Source organism: Bacillus rossius, chromosome 3 (genome assembly GCF_032445375.1).
Source record: "Bacillus rossius redtenbacheri isolate Brsri chromosome 3, Brsri_v3, whole genome shotgun sequence".
Taxonomy (NCBI): domain Eukaryota; kingdom Metazoa; phylum Arthropoda; class Insecta; order Phasmatodea; family Bacillidae; genus Bacillus; species Bacillus rossius.
The window spans coordinates 79,858,753-79,865,559 of NC_086332.1; the positions used below are offsets into that span (position 1 = coordinate 79,858,753).

At 34.4% G+C, this 6,807-nt stretch overlaps 1 protein-coding gene across 1 annotated transcript in view; it reads right to left on the bottom strand.

The window, feature by feature from the left end:
- Nucleotides 1–3,102, bottom strand: part of LOC134530956 (adenosine deaminase-like) — a 70,459-nt gene extending 67,357 nt beyond the window's left edge. Inside the window, exon 1 of the mRNA XM_063366310.1 lies at nucleotides 2,894–3,102. The gene's annotated coding sequence lies outside the window, so the exon portion shown is untranslated. The remainder of the gene's footprint in view (nucleotides 1–2,893) is intronic.
- Nucleotides 3,103–6,807: the final 3,705 nt, after the last annotated feature.

Genomic DNA, 6,807 nt, shown 5'->3' on the forward strand with positions numbered 1-6,807 from the left:
AAATTAGATGTTAAAAGTAAAAAAAAAAAGAAGTTATATAGATAATAAGAGTCTTTCAGTTAGAAGATGTAGAATGAAGTATGTTGATGTTTAATTAAAAAGGTCAAGAGTTAATGCAGAATAAAAGAAAGATAGAATGTATTAAAGTGATCAAAAGAAGTACCTATTGAGAGTTGATTGGTGGCTATAGAAAGACAGAATTAATTTATTTGGGAAAAAAGTAAATTGAATTTAGTAGTGCTCAAGAGAAAAATGGGTAGGGAATGACTTGAGTGTGACTAAGAGAAACCTAGCATCATGATAGTGTTAAATAGGAGCTTCATCTCAGGTTATGTCCTTTAAGGTAGTCGTAAAACCATGTTTGTGTAAGACATCGTAGACAAGAAGATATTGTCACCCAGGAAGAGGTGGACCACAGTGGTGTTAGTGGGAGTTTTGTACCGGAATAGGGGCAGCAGTTAAGACCCTGAAATGCCGAGAGTATTTTTAGAAATTTAATGTGCCAAAGTGTTGTGGTTGTGGTTGAATTAAGATGAGGTTATGTAAGGGTTATACCTATAGTTAGAAGAGGTGACCCGAATGAACAGATTAATAAGTAAGGTTAGTTTTATTATGATATATTTTGATTTAGATTTGATTTTTGTAGTAAAACAGGATGGCTCAGGATATTCAATTAGCTGCAGGTAGTGGGGTGAGAGTGACACAAGTCACAGTCAGGTTAATAAAAGATGAGATAATAAAGTTTAAACTAAATGGAAAAAAAAGAGGATATTTAAGAGTTAGTTAAACAGTTGACTAACAAGTAAAAAATAGGAATATATGTAAATAAAGAAAAAAATGGGAGTGAGAAAAAATTAATCGTATCTCTTTTAACATACTCAGGGGTACTAGTGTTGTTAGATACACACACACAGAGAGAGAAAGAGAGAGAGAGAGAGAGAGAGAGAGGACAGACAGCAACAGAGGAGGTCAAGTACGATCCAGGGAAGGATGACTTCACCATTGGAAGGGTCCAATAAGGATAGTGAAAAAAGCCTGTGCAAGTAGGTATATGTGTATTGTGAAAGTAATGAGAAAAAAGGTATTTAAAATAATTTAAAGTAACAGTTGTGCAAGAGTTGTGTTCAAATAATGAATAATTAAGTTGTATATGTAGGTAATAAGTAGGTAAAACTGTAAAGCAAAGGTAGTAAGAGTTATAAAGTAGAGAGTTGTTACACAGGAAATGTGCCATTTTATTCATAAAAATAAAAAAAGCATAGTAAAATAAAATAATTGGAACAATCCTAGTGAAGTCGAACATCGTGCGTTAAAATAACGTGTCAGAAAATCATATATGTGTAACTAGAATTGTTATAGGAAGTGTACAGATGAGAGAGAGCAAGATGACGACCGCAGGAAGGATAATGCTTATCTTAATGGTGACATGGGAGGTGCCATGGATCACAGCCCGGAGCACCGAGGCGACAGCCAACCAACCACAAGTCGGAGTACACAGGGGCACAATTACAGCCACCGAGTAAAGTTAATTTGTACACGTCACCAGTCCTACTTCACTTCGGAGTAACATGGCCAGATGAATTAGGTAACTTCAAATCAAGCTGCATTAAGTAATATCACAGCATGCACACCAGGAAAAACACTAGTGTTATGTAAACTAGTGAAAGAGGAAACTTAAAAAAAAAAATTTAATTGAGACTGTTTTATATGAGTTAAATAGAGCTTTAGGGGAATAATTAGAACAGGAACAGATTCTGTCAATGCACAGTAGAGGGATTAACATTTATCGGAGAGGTAGCAAACTGGTGTTGTGACAGCAATTACAAGTCAAGTAAAAAATATTTCTAAAAATAAACAAAATTTAGCCCAGAAATTAAAGAGATATGAGTGCACAAATAATTTAGGAGAGATATGAGTGCACAAAATCATTTAGGCCTAGCAAATATTTAAAATCGAGTTATCACCATCAATCAAGCAGTGTCACATGTTTTCGACTAAGTACAAAGTATATTCCAGTATTAGTTCAAAGTATACTCCAAAATTTAACATTTCTTTCAGAATTTAGAAACACAGTACAAGAAGAATATTCAGGAATAGTACAAGAGATATCTCAATTAAACCAGCTTCAATTACTAACAGTAGCAAAAATGGCCAAACAGACAAAACAACTTTTTCGAATGGAAAATTTTAATCAATGTAGGTCACACATGATACCAGCTGTTTTGATTCCCCCATATAAATTTAAAAAAAATAATTAAAATTAAGTAACAATTTAAGTAAGGATTGCTACAGATTAGCATGTCAGTGGAAGAAGTTCATGTTTACTATCATTTATAAATAAGTGAATGCAGTACTAAAAAAAACAACATTATTTGTGAAAAATAAAATCCCAATAATTAAACAGAATTCAGAGTGGGAATTATTTTATTTCATAGCAATACCATTTAAGTGGACAGATACAGCATGTATTACAACACGAAAATACATTTTTGACAGTTAATGGAAAACTGATCACTACAATTAGACGTCGAGCACTACAAGATTGAAACACCGTTTCAGGATCATTTATGAAATGTACCAAGATAGTCAGACGATGTGGTGGCCGGAGCGTCATATCCACGAACAGTATTTAAAGGTAAAACCGCAGAGACATTAGGAGAAAAATGTGCTTTCGAGTGTCAGACAGGTTCCTAGTTATTAATTACTCAAGTAGGAACGCAGATGTATTATATAACCAATGCTGTAGGAAGGTTGGGATAAGAGTGTAGCAAAAGTACAGATCAGAGTAAGGTCTTAAGCGAAATTGGACGCCCAGGAGCTATATATAGATGTGGCTGTACCATGTGATTGTCAGATATATCTAGAGGGAGAGTTAAAGATAAATGAAACTTACCCATGTGATTACCAGACTACAATAAAATTTGAAATGATTCATGTAATTCCAGCAGATTGATCGAAAATTGAAACATCTACATTCCCCATCACATTTCACATCCAAAAGAACTACTTTCCCATCATTATCCAATTGTTTGGAGGAGCCATTCCCTACTTAAATGTATCATCCTATATATAGTTTCTCTCATCATAGACTAACTGATCGAGTAACGCCAAAGAGGCATGTCTACCTTGTAGACAAGCGTATCATGAAGCACAAGTATTAGCGTACTCCATAGAGATGTGTATAAAATAGAAAATGGAAGTATAACAGTAGAGTAACATTTGAAATACAGCTACATAAGTGGAACACGCCTTAGTTATTAGATTAAAACGTTTATTATATTTAAATTTTTTTCAACACTTCCTTAGGAGCCTTGCAACCATCTATGCTTATAATTACTTACTAAAAAAAACTTGTATCTCAGAAAGTTTAGTTCTTAACGAACAACGGTGAACAATTTTCCCTTTTAGGAAATCTAAGTATGCGTCACTGGAAATCTTTTGTTATTTTGAATTTTGTACTTATGCCCTTTCGAAGTTTTTATTTTATTTTTTAAATATGCTTATATCTTTGAAATTTATAATTTTATAAAAAAACCGTTGGAACTTGTCTTATATATATATATATAGATATATATATATATATATATATAGAGTATATATTTGTATGTGTGTTTGTGTAACCAAAAGTTTTTTGGCAGATTTTTTTGTAGTTATACCCTTTTGAATGTTTATATTGTTATTTTTTTGTGGTCACTTAGTTTCCTGCTGCTGAAATTATCTGTTAGTAGCATAGATTAATATTGTGTGTTATAGTCATAATTTTTCAACGGCTCCTTACAACACACTATGCTTATAATTAGAATATCTAAGAAAGTTTATCTCTTAACGAAAAACTGGAATTTTTTTTCCTTTTTGGAAATCTAAGTGTGCGTCACTGGGAAAATTTTGGTGGTATTTTGAATTTTTTACTTATTCCCTTTCGGAAATCTTTTTTTTTTATTTTTTAAAAATGCTTATATATTTTAAGTTTATATATTTTTTTAAAACCTTGATATTTTTGTTTTTAATGTATATAATATACGTTTGTATGCCCTAAAATATTTTTGCATATTCGCTTTTTTGTAGTTATGTACTTTAAAATTTTTATATTATATTCTTAATTTGTAGTCACTTAATTTCTTACTGCTAAAATTATATGTAGATAGTACAGATGCACATTATGTATGTATATATATTTTTTCAAATATTATTTATCATTTCATATTTATATATATCAGAAATTACTTTCAATTGCATAATATTAAAATAAATGTAAATTGTAACAAAAATTTAGGTTATATTAAATTGAAGTAGCCTATTTGTTATATTCAACACTTTTCAAAGAGCGCCTTAAGCGCCTTACAACCTCCTAGTTGGAAATGTTTAAACAGAGTTCACCGATTGAATTGAAGTAACCCAACGGATATATGCAGTATTATTATAGAAACTTGCACAATTTGAAATTATGAATTGTGAGCATGTTTTTACATGTAATTATACTCCTAAATTCATTTCTAATAGGACTTGGTTCATTACCAAGAGTAGCTGCATAGTACTCAGAAGGGTTATTTGTGTTAGAAACATTCTATGTAGCAGTAACACTAAGGGCTGTAGTATTGTTAATGTATGTTTTGTGGAGGTTTTGTGGAGGTTTTCTGAAAACAGATGCCGAGCCCAAACTGTCCAGTCACGTAGTCAACTTCAAAAGAAGAAGAACGGACAACCCGTGGGAGTAATCTTAACGATTATTCAAGGTCAAGGGAGGATGAGGGCAACATACAAAGATGAGAAAGGAAATAAATTTCTCGTTTGGTTAAGAGTGGAAGATGAGGGGGAAAATGAGTAATTAAGAATTTAAAAGTAATTATTGTTAGTTAGTTATTGTTTCGTATCAGAGTTTAAAAATGTTGTAAGTATAAAGAGAAAAAAATCTGGTCGACCAGTTAAAATTATAGAATTATGAACCAGTTAAAGAAATATAATTAGAGACTGGTTATAGTAATGAAAGTATTAATCAGTATAATGACTAGAGAGTTATAAATGATTCAACGTAGTACCTCCTACGGTCACTAAGCCCGGTCCCCAACCCGCTAATATCCGTCCCAGCTGGCGGCACGCACCCGTACAGGGCCCGTAGACGACTATAGGGAGGACCCAGTGATCCTTCCCCCCGTAAGAATGTAGACATCATTTTAAACTGGTGAAAAACTCCAAAAAGGAAAGTGCACTGTGAGGATGTGTTTATAGTAAATCAACACTCATTATTTGTGAGCACCGCCTTCAAAACTATTTGACAGGGTAAGTTTAAGTACGTAATATTAAGTGCAAGTGACGAACAATCTTCCATTTGACTCCAGCAGCCAATAATGATTAATAACATAAATAATCACGTAAATAATAAAACCTGTTAATTTAGTGTTCAATGCCATATAATTATAAAATAATTCTGAAGGGATCTTGGTCTGTAAGACTATGTGAGAGTAGTTAAGTTTTGTTTGCATGGAACTGGTGAGAGGATACTCCCCCCTCCCGCCATCCCTTGTCCGTATCCGGCAGTGCGCATCACTTGTGTAGACAACTGTGTCTACTGTTCCGTGAGCAATTAAGCAGGAGCCTTGATCTACGCTAACCATCGTGGCTCTGAACCATTTCACAGTAAGAGATCAACCTTGTCCTGTTGCAGCTCAACCGCTGGGTGACCCTCCCGCGCGCGGTTTGCTTACGTACGGCACTGGCCGACTTTCGTCTGAGACTGCACTGTCATTCTATACAGCTATTGGTGTGTAGAACCCTCTCCACGGGACACGTGGTTAAAGAGACTGCCGCAGATTCAGGTCGCAAGTGTTTGCTGCACATTGTTTTATAGTGTGTGATGTGCCCCAACGCGGCAGTGTAACGTCCCGACAAACGCGTGTGATTAAAGTCTATGGACCAAATAGTTTTAATCATTTGTAGTGTTTTCACCTGCCCACACTAGTTAAGCATCAGCGTCTTAAGCTGAGCTGGAAAGAGACGCAGTAATAGTTATAATAGGTCCCGAACTATCGCAGCCTGGAAATCAGTGTACCATAGTGAGCGGACGACCCACCCCTCTCTCGTGTTTAGCTCTGGAGACTAGCCTGGCGCTATTCGCGGACATTCGCATCCGTCATACTGAGTTCACCCCGAGGTTTTGGACACAGGACCGCGGGTGAAGGCAGTTAAAAAAGTATTATAATTAAAAGGATTATAATAATATAATAATAAAATAGTTAGAATCGTGCAAAGTTAAGGAATGTTGTAAAATGAAATGGTATTAAAACCAACAATTGTATAGGTTAAGACAAAAATAATGTATGCTAGGAACAATTGTCCAGCAAGGAAAGAAACTCTTACCGGGAGTTAAAATATAAAGTCGTGTATTAAAGACATAAGTCGGAGAAGCATATTAACCTTAAGAACAATTCACGTAGAGATCCATACATTGTATAAAGTTAAATAGTTATAAAATATAAGTTAAAGTTAATAAAAGGATATGGCTAATATGATAAACATAGGAGGGTGGGAGATCCAGAAATCCTTTCCCAGTAACTATCCAATAATTATAAATCCATGGGTGGTCAAAATGGACTCTCAAACATAATAGTACGACAAACAATACCGACGGATTATAAAGTGTTACATACTTCCACATAGTAAAATAAGGCTCGCTAACAAGAAGAGAAAGATTGTAAGAAGAGAAGCAACATCATTGACCACAAACAGTGAAAATAACCTACTCGGAGCAGCACGCACCGAACACATCGAACAGACACTTCAGGCCAGAGAGAGATAGTCAAGTCCATCAGC